A 12,920-nucleotide genomic window follows, 5' to 3' on the forward strand; every position below is an offset into this window, starting at 1 on the left:
CTGCAGTTCTCATTATTACTACTATCCCCTCCACCTTACTTTCCTCCTCAGCTCTCTCTTGCCTATTTATTGCCTGTCTCTAACTCCTTATCACAATCGACTTGAGAATGGTCCAGGACGGACCGAAACGTCGTCGTCCCTTCAACTTCTAGTGTGTGGTCTGGTCAACATTCCTGCATTGATCCTTTGGTTTTAAATTCTTACAAATCATAACTCCCAGATCCCTTTCATAATCCGACTTCGCAATCTCAACACCATCTAGCTCGTATCTTGTTACTATCATCATTACCTAGTCTCAAAACTTTACATTTATCAGCATTAAACTGCATCTGTCAATGTTTTGACCATTTCAAAACCCTATTTATATCAACTTGAAGTGATAGTGAGTCTTCTTCCGTGTTAATTTCCCTACCTATTTTTGTATCATCTGCAAACTTGCAAATGTTGCTACTCAACATAAGAACACAAGAACACAAAAACAAAGGCAACTGCAGAAGGCCCACCGGCCCATACGAGGCAGCTCCTACCTACAACCACCCAATTAATTTGCCAGTTCCTTTACGACTTGGGACTTAAATCCATTTACACTTTGGGCTTCTGAGTCTTTTAGTTTGTCAATACTCTTCCTGATAGTGTCGCGTGTAATTGGTATTTCTCTTAATTCATTCTCTTTACCTCCGACAAACATTTGTGTTGGTGATGGGATGTCATTCAAGCTTTCTAGTGTGAACACTGATGTTAGGTATTCATTCAGAGTGTTTGCCGCCCTTTTATCATACAACTTAACCTTGTTAGTCTCATCTTTTATGGGTCCTACGGAGTCAGTTCTTTGTTTGGGTTTTACTTCGTATATATTTGCCCGAAACACTATGCGTATTAGTGGCTTTAGGTATTGTATTTTAAATTTTAAAATTTTGCCCCGAGGAGCGAGTTTATTGCGAGTACTTAGCTGTATCATTAGCTAGGTAATTAACTATACAGTTCGCTGTGCTCCGTCCTTTAACAAATCCATGACCCCCTCCCCTAACCTGCCTATTTTGTGCAATAGTCGGTTTAGGATGATCCTTTCATGCATCTTCCAAGTGCATTACATGAGACTGATAGGTCTGTAATTGCCAGGGTCATTGGGTTTCGGTATTGGGACCATTATTGCGTGTTTCCATTGTGTGGGCAACACTCCACATAGGAATGACTTGTTAAACAGGTGGAGTAGTGGATTGCCAGACACTTCACACAGTGCATTGAGTGTGCCGTAGGTGACGCCATCTTCACTAGGTGCTGTACTTTTACCCTTTTTCATAGCCTCCTTTACTTCCTTGGCTGTAATTGGTTCCTCATACTCGTCATCACTAGATTGTGCTCTTGTTATCCTAATCCTTCTATCATTATGTCGGAGGAGCTGTTCTCTGCTCACTACTGCAGGGAGGGAGGAGGATGATGCTGCATCACTCCACTTGTGAATTAGTTCTTCAGCCTTACCCTGGGGGGTCGTTGTGAGCCGCAGGCCGGGCTCTGCTCCCCTTAGCTATCTGAATTTTTGCCCACACTTGTCTTGCAGACGTTTCTCTTCCAACAGAGCTAGTGAACTCTAGCCATTGTCTTTCCCTTTGTAACTCATCTGCAATGTATGTACCTTTACCTGAATAAAAAATTTAATCTAAATCTATATCTAATCTATATGCTTAGATATATGCAAATGAGAGAGTAATAGAGCGAAACCCTTTAAAATACTGAACAATTTGGAGGATATTGATTCATACAATTTCTTCAAAAGGTCAGATGTAACACGAACAAGGAGCAAAGGTTTCAAGCTCAACAAGCCACAATGTAGGAGTGACAACAAATGCTTTTTAACCCATACGATTATGATCATAGCAATAAGGTTTCTAAAACAGTAGGCATTCTTCCAAAGTCAGACACTGTACTATGTTCCTCGCCCTAACCTTGTCACTCAGTATTATTCACTCATTTATCTATGTCCTGTCTATCTATGTCTTAAAGGTTACAAGACGTACATTAGTCAATACAATTGGTGCTTAAAATGTTAAGGATCTCTTGTGAAACACGGGTATTAATAACAAATTTTATTAGGTAAAATAAATAAAAAAGGCCCAAGGACCATGAAGTAACAAGAATGCAAGGCTGGCTCAAGCTGGCATGAGTAGGGAAGACAGAAGATTCTTCATATTAAAAGACCCTGCTTCTCCAAGATGGCAGACACACCCTGCTTGCCCTGGACAATAACCATATGGAGAAGGACTGTTTACTGTGAAGGGAAGTCCACAAATGCAATGCCAGCATGAGTCAGTCTTGAAGGGTAAACGATGATGGCACCCTCAGAGTAACACAAAAGCCGAGCAAGCCCAGTGAGGAAGACCTGTTGATGGGAAAGGAAAATTTTTAGTTATACACTTTTATTTTATAAGATTCCAAAATGTTACATTGATATAAATTTGTGAGAGTATTCTGAGCATTTTGAGCCATCTTGAGTCCTCTCCTCACTAAGCAACTAACTGCCAAAAGATTAAACAACCCCTGGCCCACAAGTGGCATACTGTACTTGAAACAATTAACAAGACGAATATGTAAAAAATAAAAATAGAATTTGCCTAGTTACAAAACAAAAAGTTAAGAGATACTCATCAATGATTACCAACATAATACAAAGAGCCAAAGCCTCCTTTTATGAGAATGGATTTAAAGAAGCAAAAGGAAATATGAACATTACATGGAAAGCCATCTCTAACATCCTAGGGTCTAAACAACAATCACTTACCAAGCAGATAAAACTCTCCATAGATGGTTACACACTTGCAACAGACTTATATATTGCAAATGAGTTCAATAGCTTCTTTTCATGAATTTGTGCAAACCTTGGCAGAAAAATTCCAAAGACCCAGACACATGTTACTACATATCTAACAGGCAGCTAACACTCTACTCCTTTTACCAGTCAGCCCGACAGACATTATATCCATAATTCAATTACTTTAAATCAAAGCTTGGAACATTAATGAAATAGTCAACAAATCTATCTAATCAAACAAATAATGAAATCAACAAATCTCTAGTGTTCTACTTTTCCTGATATCCTTAAAAAAATAAGTGGTGCCAGTTCATAAAGGAGGCAAGACAACTGACAAACAATTACAGACCAATACCTATACTTCAAATCTACCTATATTTTCAAAAACAGCTTTTTTTTTAATAAACAGCTCTATTCCTACTTTGTGAAACTCAATATACTAAGTCCCTGCCAGTTTGGCTTCTGTTTCCAAATGAGTATCAATGATGCCATTATTAGTTTGCTTCATATAATCTACACTGCCCTTGACAAAAATGAGTTTTCAATTGGCCTATTCATTGACTTGAGGAAAGCCTTTGATACTATAAACCTTAACTACCTCTTAAGGGGCCCAGTGATTGGGCACCGAAACTTCATCATTCACACTCAATTTTTTGTGTGCATAATCCTCATGGCAAATGCTCCAACTTTTCCTTTTAAATCAACATCACAACATGAACGGAAAAAAAGTTTACAAACAAAACAAAAAAATCAAATTGCTCTAAATATTTTATGTCACCAATTGTTATTTTATTCATTATGGTCTCAGAATGGCATATAACTTTCAATTGCCAGCGAGAAAAATATTGTTCAAGAGTATAGTTTACTGTAAGTTATAATTAGGATTGCTTGGCATTCGTGCTCGAATATGTGAAAGTTGTGGCTCAATATGTATTGAAATGAAGTCACAAAAAACAAACAAAAAAACAAAATATCTAGGGATAAGTTAGGGAAAACTGAAAAAAACAGACACTGGGCCCCTTAACAGTCTAACAGTAGGTTAGACATATACATGAATGAGATTGGGTGGATATAAATAGGAGCTGCCTCGTATGGGCCAATAGGCCTTCTGCAGTTACCTTCATTCTTATGTTTATTATAACAAAACATATATGTTGCAATACCTTATTTCCCATTTATTAGTGATAAGGCCCTCATCTGGTCCTCATTAATGAATACAAGCTAAATAGACAGAATAGTATTTGACCTCTGCAAATAAATCGGCCAAAAAAATAAAAGTCACAACTTCGGCCACCTGTGGCTAATTTACATTGTGACGATAATCTCTTTCAAGAGAGATTGAGCCTGCTCTTCCCTACAAAGTACGTAAAAACAAAAGATAATATAGAAGATACGTCCAGCAAGTATCGCCAAACGTTTTGCCCAGAAAGCAAAAAGTACCCAGCACACAGTGACACCTGCTAGCTACCGCCACCGTAAATCAGCAAACTGCTTGTCCTTTGCCTGCCTGTCGCTGATTGGCTGGTGTCCCGTCGCACCTGCCCTCCGCCCTCCGCCACAAGTTGATGTCTGGGCTGCAGTGGCCTAGTATTGTCAGAATATCTCAGTGCTCCTTGCAGTTGACATCTCTCGCTGGTAGACTAAGCCTTGGCTTTCGTGTACTAAGGGAGGTGGCAGCTCGAAGCCAATATTCCAGCTCCATTCATATTTATTTTGCTATCACTGTAACTCACTTGTCTTAACGTAACTTTTCATTTGCCAGTGATTATTCATATTATTTTGTGTTGACTTGTCTTTTATATTTTATGTGCTTAACTTTATTCATGTCTTGTTTTTCTAAAGTAATTAAAATTTCATTGTTAAATTTACTTGTGTTTTGTGTGTCTTCCCATTACCTTACCACAGATGAAAGTTCCAGCTTTTCTCTTTTTTTTCTATAATGTGACGAGGCCCTGCCCCTAGCTTTTGAAACAGCCGAACACCAACGCTTTACCGTCACATTAAAGTGGGGGCCTGTCCGGGAGCTTCACTCAGGTACTGGTGCCAAGTAGTAATTTATGGTAAGCGTATTTGGCTTTGGTAACGTAGCTTTTTACTATTTTTCATATTCAATTTTATTTTTATATGGTGCTGTGTGTATTGTGCATTCCGAGAGTAGCATATGGTGAAGGTGAGACAACTTTGGATTACGTGGTGACTGTAGGCCTCAGTCATTCTCTTAATTGGTTATCTCTCCCTCCGTGTTATTACTCGTGTTTACCATCTTTTGTCCCTAGGATATTTCTCATATTTTCGACAGATCATCATATTGGTACCCTGGTACTGTGGTCTGCCCCTGGGTCAAGTGCACCTAATCTTCTGCAATCTGACAGTAGGAGGATAAAGAGGGCCATAGTTCCTCTAGCACGAACTTTAGTTGCTGAATTGGGACCTCAGCAGCAGTTCTCGTCACCAGTTGACACCTCGCACCCCTACATGTCGGTCAGAGATGATGATACCTACATTGGTAGGGAATTAGCTTTCTTTTTCAGAGCAAAAAAGTTCGCTAATTCTGTAAGTATCATATTAATTTCAGTGGGAAAACTTGCTTATGTCCTATAGATACTCGGCAAGGTATGCCTACATTCTTGGACTACCAATTTTACTTTTGAGACAATTAACTGTTTCATTTGTTTTAGAAACTCAGTTTTGCTTGTTTAGTAGGATTTTCTTGCCCTTATCCTCTTACATGAGTACCGGGTACAAAATTTCCTGCGACCTTGATTTAATTAATCATTTAACATCTTGTAATTAACTTTAATTGTTAAAGATTCCACAGGATAGGTACCAGTTGCCACGTTGTCCTGTTTCTGACATTCACTATATCACAACAGTATATTCGTTGTGCATTTATTTGCTAATTTCACCATGTTTCGTCTCCAAGCTTTCCGTGCAGATCCAGCAGGTGAAATAGGGACTTTAAGTCGTGCCAAGAGGACTGAATTACACACTCTTGCACATGAGTATCAACTAGAAGTTCCCTACCAAGCCAACAAAAATGAAATACACAACCTGTTACTGGATCATCTCTTAGAGCAAGGTAAGATAGACTCTGAAACTCACGAAACTTACTTTATTGCAGATAAAACTGATTTGGCAACGATGAAACTCAGACTGGAGCTGGCCAAGATTGAACGCGAGCAGCAAAGGGAAGCCCTCGAACAACAAAGAGAAGCTGCTGCCATACGAAAGGAAGAACAAGAACGTGAGATTGCAATACTCCGTGAGCGGGAACGAATACAGCTTGAAACAAAACAACGCCAATTGGAGATGCAACACGAATACGACAAACAACAAGCAACCCTGACTATGGAATGTCGTCAACGAGAATTCGTGTTGGAAACTTCACACCTCGCTCAACGCCAGCAAGCTACCGCCAATCTTCCCGTCAGTTTCAATATATCACATGCAAGTAAGTTAATGCCACCATTTGTAGAAACAGAAGTTGATGTGTTTTTCACCACCTTTGAAACCCTTGCTAATCAACTTAGTTGGCCTGCCGACCAATGGGCCACCCTTCTCAGAGTACATCTTACAGGTAGAGCTGCAGTTACACTCAGTACTTTAGCGTCTGAGAATGACTACCAGACTCTGAAACAAGCAGTGTTGGACGCCTACCTCCTCTCCACCGAAAGTTATCGAAGGAAATTCCGTGACCACCTGAAGGCCACTACCTTTCTAGAGTTTGCTAATACCAAAAGGAGATATTTTATGAAATGGCTGGAAGCAGCACATGTCTCTACCTTTGCAGAACTCGTCAACCTTATGCTAGTTGAAGAATTCTTGAGGCGTGTGCCGCCTCCTATCCGTCTATATTTAGCAGATAAAGAAGAAACCGACTACCTAAAGTGTGCTAAGTCGGCTGACACTTACAGCCTCATCCACCGGCTGACACCAGAACCATCTTCCAGTAAGAAGTCGTGGTACAGTTACGAGAAAGTGAGTACCGATCAAGCTGGCTCGCAATTGTACTGTAAGTATTGTAGACTCTATGGACATACCATAGATAAATGTGGTAAGTCTCAATACAAAGGAACCACCGAATCACCAAAACCCAAACCAACTCCTCCTAAGTCCGGTAAGCCTGTGATGAATGTTGGTGTTCATGTTAATGATCTTTCTCTTTTCAGTAAACACCTGTATACTGGAACTGTCTCTGCCAACGGTTCAAATCCGGAGGGACGTTTCAAATTGAAGATCTTGAGGGACACAGCGGCTCTTCAATCGATTATTTTGAAGTCGGCTGTGCCCAACATCGCCTACACTGGAGAAACTGTCTTCATCACTGACCTCACTGCTACCACTCCTTATCCTCTCGCCAGAGTCCACCTGGATTGTCCCTTCGTGAACGGAGAAGTCCAAGTCGCCGTCAGGGAAAAGCCTTTTCCCATGCCTGGAGTGCAACTTCTCCTGGGCAACGACTTGGCAGAAGACCTGCAACCGACCAACCTGATCGTCATGGACAAACCCCAGGTGTGTACCTCTGTGACGAATAATCCTATTTTTGAGTATGTTCCAGCAAAGGTTCAAGAGAGTGATGAAGTTTCTCCTCCGGTTTTAGTGACCACCCGTGCACAAGCTGCACGACCACAGCCAGCTGACTCTACTGCTACCGCTGTCCCTCAAGACCCTCAGAAACTACCCCCGAATCTGACCAAGTTGGAGTTCCGTAAGTTACAGAGGGAAGATCTTACCTTGACACCATTATTTTTCCAGGCTGAGACTCAACCCGACAGTATTCCTGGGTTCTTCCTAGAGAACGAGTTGCTCTACCGCAGATAGAGACCCAGTAAACTGAAGGAGGAGGACGATTGGGCCAACGTCGAACAACTTGTGATTCCTGCCAGCCTGCGGCCCACTATTCTACACCTGGCCCACGGAGCACTCTCCCACTACGGATTCAACAAGACCTACCATGGAATCCGTCAAGACTACTACTGGCCAGGTATGGTAAATAGCGTCAAACAGTACGTCAAACAGTGTCATACATGTCAGATGGCAGGTAAGCCGAACATCTCTATTCCCAGAGCGCCACTGACTCCCAGACAGGTGCCTGTGGAACCATTCCACAGACTTATTATAGACTGTGTTGGTCCTTTACCTCGGACCAGTTCAGGTAACGCCTATATCTTAACCATCCTGTGTCCTACCACCAGATTCCCCATAGCAGTTCCAGTAAAGAACATTACGGCTGCTACGGTTGTGAAACACTTATTGAAGATCTTCACCCAGTATGGATTTCCAAGGGAGATTCAGAGTGACTGTGGCACCAACTTCACCAGTGATCTCTTCAAGAGGACACTGGAGGAGTTCAACATCAAACAGGTATTGTCCAGCCCCTATCATCCTGCTTCACAGGGTTCTCTTGAGCATAGTCATCAGACTATTAAAGCACTCCTGAAGAAGTTTTGTAATGAAACCTCTAAGGATTGGGATAAGCAAATTGACCTGATAATGTGCATATATAGAAGTCTTCCCAATGAGTCCCTAGGAGTATCTCCTTATGAGATGCTCTACGGACGTAAGTGCCGTACTCCCCTCAAGGCTTTCAAAGACTCTCTACGTGATGCCACCTTCAGTGAGCATCAGAATGTGCCCCAGTTTCTTCAAAACCTACATCACATTCTAGAGAGAGTCCACAGTTTTGCCCAAGATAATCTATTGAAAGCACAGGAGAGGATGAAGACTCATTACGACCAGACCAGCAAAGTAAGAAAATTTAAACCGGGAAACTTCGTACTTGCTTACTTCCCTATCCCAGGTTCTCTTTTACAAAACAGGTTTTCAGGACCCTACCGCATCAAGGAGTGCAGAAACAACCATAACTACGTTCTAGAGACTCCAGATAGGCGGCGGATGACCCAGCTGTGCCACGTCAACCTCCTGAAGCTATATAACGGTACTCCTCCCACTGTCTTGACATTATACTCTTCCTTTAAAGAGCCATACATCCACAGTGAGACCTTCCCTGCTTCTCCTCCCGAAAGCACTGACACTGAGTCAGCGTTTTCAAATTCAGAAATCCTTACTGATCTTCCCAACCATTTTCAGGACCATAATAGTGCTCCTTTGCCATATTCTAATTCTACTCTCACCTCGTCAGATATCACCAAGCCCTTCATCCTCCATGTCGCCGCCAGTGGTACCGGCATCGGGGGTGACCTAGTACAGCAACGACGCGAAGAGAATACACCTGTCAGCGACCACAGCTACAAGGAACTACGGAACAATTGGCAAGGAGCTACTCTTCATCATCCTGGATCTACAGCACTTTGCTCCATACCTGAAAAGTGCTCGGTCTACCATCAACACGGACCACAACACCCTACACTTCCTGCAGCAAGCCCACTTCTACACTCGACGTCTTCTACGATGGGCTTGATAACTGCAGAAATTCAACCTGGAGATCCGCTATACCAGGGGTCTGACAACATCATAGCCGACTCCCTCTCCAGAGTTTATGAAGTAGAAGAAACTCCACCTATTACTCCACCACATGACGACGTACTTCTTCCAGAACGGCAGGCTTCGGGGAGAGTTGTGACGATAATCTCTTTCAAGAGAGATTGAGCCTGCTCTTCCCTACAAAGTACGTAAAAACAAAAGATAATATAGAAGATACGTCCAGCAAGTATCGCCAAATGTTTTGCCCAGAGAGCAAAACGTACCCAGCAAACAGTGACACCTGCTAGCTACCGCCACCGTAAATCAGCAAACTGCTTGTCCTTTGCCTGCCTGTCGCTGATTGGCTGGTGTCCCGTCGCACCTGCCCTCCGCCCTCCGCCACAAGTTGATGTCTGGGCTGCAGTGGCCCAATATTGTCAGAATATCTCAGTGCTCCTTGCAGTTGACATCTCTCGCTGGTAGACTAAGCCTTGGCTTTCGTGTACTAAGGGAGGTGGCAGCTCGAAGCCAATATTCCAGCTCCATTCATATTTATTTTGCTATCACTGTAACTCACTTGTCTTAACGTAACTTTTCATTTGCCAGTGATTATTCACATTATTTTGTTTGTTGACTTGTCTTTTATATTTTATGTGCTTAACTTTATTCATGTCTTGTTTTTCTAAAGTAATTAAAATTTCATTGTTAAATTTACTTGTGTTTTGTGTGTCTTCCCATTACCTTACCACAGACAAAAGTTCCAGCTTTTCTCTTTTTTTTCTATAATGTGACGAGGCCCTGCCCCTTGCTTTTGAAACAGCCGAACACCAACGCTTTACCGTCACAACATGTTGACCAATTTCGTTCAAACTTCACATGCTTAGTGCCGGATATGTATTCTCCAAGATGTAGAAGTCACAACAAAATCCACATAGAAACAAAGGAGAGAAAAAAAGTAAAGTGGTTGTCTTCTTTTTGTATAGACATAATAAATATTGCCATTTGACAATGTATTTATATGATATATAATAGAATACAGCATAAAACAAAATAAGAGGGGTGGTAGGAGAAGAAAAGATTAGTGTTCAGTGAGAATCCACAAGGTCTTCTCTGAATACTTTTTATTTTCTTCAAGGCTGTGGGTCCCTACAATTGCACCAGAGGTGGTACACACCCCTATTATTATTTAAACAGGTGAGTGCACACATGGTATCAGCAAGCTTAGCCTCCAAACACACACATACACAAATGGTATCAGCAAGCTTAGCCTCTAAACACACACACACACACACACATGGTATCAGCAAGCTTAGCCTCTAAACACACACACACACACACACATGGTATCGGCAAGCTTAGCCTCCAAACACACACACACACAGAATGTGGGGACATTGAAACAGTTGATAAACTTGATTTCAAGAGAGAGAGAGAGGTCACTATGGGGAACTTCAATTTTTTTTTTTAATAAGTAATTAGGCAGACTTGTTGCTAGACAGGGAAGTAAATTAAATGTATGCCAAATTTTGCAAAATATACAATGAAGGCACACAAACATTCATACCAAAACAGAGATGCAGGGCCAGAAAACAGGATTGGTTCAACCGAAATTGAGAGAGGGCCACAGACCATAAGACACAAAAATGCAATCAAAGACATTGAAAAACTACAAGCAGATGTCAACAAAGTTTTCGATTGGGCAGCAGAAAATAACATGATGTTTAACAGTGATAAATTTGACTGGGTTGACAAATGGGTTGACTGCATCTATCTAGACATAAAAAAGGCTTTCGACAGAGTTCCACATGAGAGGTTGTTCTGGAAATTAGAAAATTTAGGAGGGTTGACAGGTAAGCTTCTAACATGGATGAAAAATTTTCTGACTGATAGAAAAATGAGGGCAGTAATCAGAGGCAATCGGACTGGAGAAGTGTCACAAGTGGAGTACCACAGTACATGCACCAGTAATGTTCATTGACTACATAAATGATCTACCAGTTAGAATACAGAATTATATAAACATGTTTGCTGATGATGCTAAGATAACGGGATGGATAAGAAATTCAGATGATTGTCATGCCCTTCAAGAAGACCTGGACAAAATAAGTATATGGAGCACTACTTGGCAAATGGAATTTAATGTGAATAAATGCCATGTTATGGAATGTGGAATAGAAAATAGATCCCACACAACCTTTAAATTATGTGAGAAATCTTTATATAATTCTGATAAAGAAAGAGGTCTAGGGTTGATTCTAGATAGAAAACTATCACTTGAGGACCACATAAAGAACGTTGTGTGAGGAGCCTATGCCACGCTTTCTAACTTCAGAATTTCGTTTAAATACATGGATGGCGAAATACTAAAGAAATTGTTCACGAGTTTGTTCGGCCAAGGCTAGAATATGCAGCGGTTGTGTGGTGCCCATATCTTAAGAAGCACATCGACAAACTGGAAAAGGTGCAAAGACATGCTATTAAGTGGCTCCCAGAACTGAAGGGCAAGAGCTACGTGGAGAGGTCAGAGGCATTAAATATGCCAAAACTAGAAGACAACAAAAAGAGGCGATATGATCACTATGTACAAAATAGTAACAGGAATTGATAAAATCGATAGGGAAGATTTCCCGAGACCTGAAACTTCAAGAACAAAAGGTCATAGATTTAAACTAACTAAACAAAGATGCCCAAGAAATATACAAAGGTGAGAAGGTGGTGGCGGCCAAGACCGTCAGTAGTTTCAAAGCATTATGTGACAAAGACAAAGAGTGCTGGGTAGACGGGACACCACGAGCGTAGCTCTAATCCTGTAACTACACTTAGGTAATTACATATGGTGTCAGCAAGCTTACCGTCGAAACACACACAAACAGGCTGCCTATTATTCAAGGCCTTCTCTGAGTACTCTTTATTTTCTTCTCCGAGGCTATGGGTCCCTAATCTTGCACCAGAGGTGGTACCCCTTTTAAGTTTTTAACTACTGCACTGAGCACCTGATTTTGGCAAAAACTTCTTAGTGTAATTGTCAAGGACATAGTTCTGGTATTTTTTTGTTTAAAATATTCAGGTATAGTTAATGTCAAAATGTTTCAAAACTCAACTATTTATATTTCAAAACAAAAAAAGTAATGAAAACATTACAAAACATTAAAATATAGCCTAATTAATTAATTAATAAAATAGCACAACTCTCAGAATGCCTAAAGGTGCTTTGAGCAATGAAGTAATTAATTTTATATATAATATTATATATATAAAATATATTTACCTGTGACTACTGCTTAGCGAAAATTTGATCTCTGTGAAAATTGGTCTCGTCATTGCTAGGAGATATTTTAAGACCATGATTTGCTGTGGATGGCACTGTAGTCTTCAAGTCATCAATCCAAAAATAGAGGTAATCTTTTAAAATGAAAATTTTGTATAAAAAATGCAAAAATACATTGCAAGAGTATGAAGTTATTATGCAATTTTTTTAATTATTTAAATATTTGTGAGACATTATTAAAAAATGTATGAAGTACAGATTCTCTAAGACCTGATATGTATCTGCTTATGTTCCACCACATTACATTCAGGGCTGAAGAGAAAACACAGCCAGTAAGGTAATGATCACTTAGGATGGACTGGGATGCTACATGTACTATGATAGGTGGGGGCAAAGCTGCGTGAGGCTAGGATGCCCAGCCTG

At 40.8% G+C, this 12,920-nt stretch overlaps 1 long non-coding RNA gene across 1 annotated transcript; it reads right to left on the reverse strand.

Moving 5' to 3' along the window:
• Positions 1 to 2,069: 2,069 nt before the first annotated feature.
• LOC138366889 (uncharacterized) lies at positions 2,070 to 12,615 on the reverse strand. Its single transcript, XR_011229226.1, has 2 exons — positions 12,498 to 12,615; positions 2,070 to 2,377 (listed from the first exon to the last, which is right to left on the reverse strand). It is a non-coding gene; the product is annotated as an uncharacterized lncRNA (long non-coding RNA).
• Positions 12,616 to 12,920: the final 305 nt, after the last annotated feature.

The sequence above is a fragment of the Procambarus clarkii genome, chromosome 20 (genome assembly GCF_040958095.1).
Source record: "Procambarus clarkii isolate CNS0578487 chromosome 20, FALCON_Pclarkii_2.0, whole genome shotgun sequence".
Taxonomy (NCBI): domain Eukaryota; kingdom Metazoa; phylum Arthropoda; class Malacostraca; order Decapoda; family Cambaridae; genus Procambarus; species Procambarus clarkii.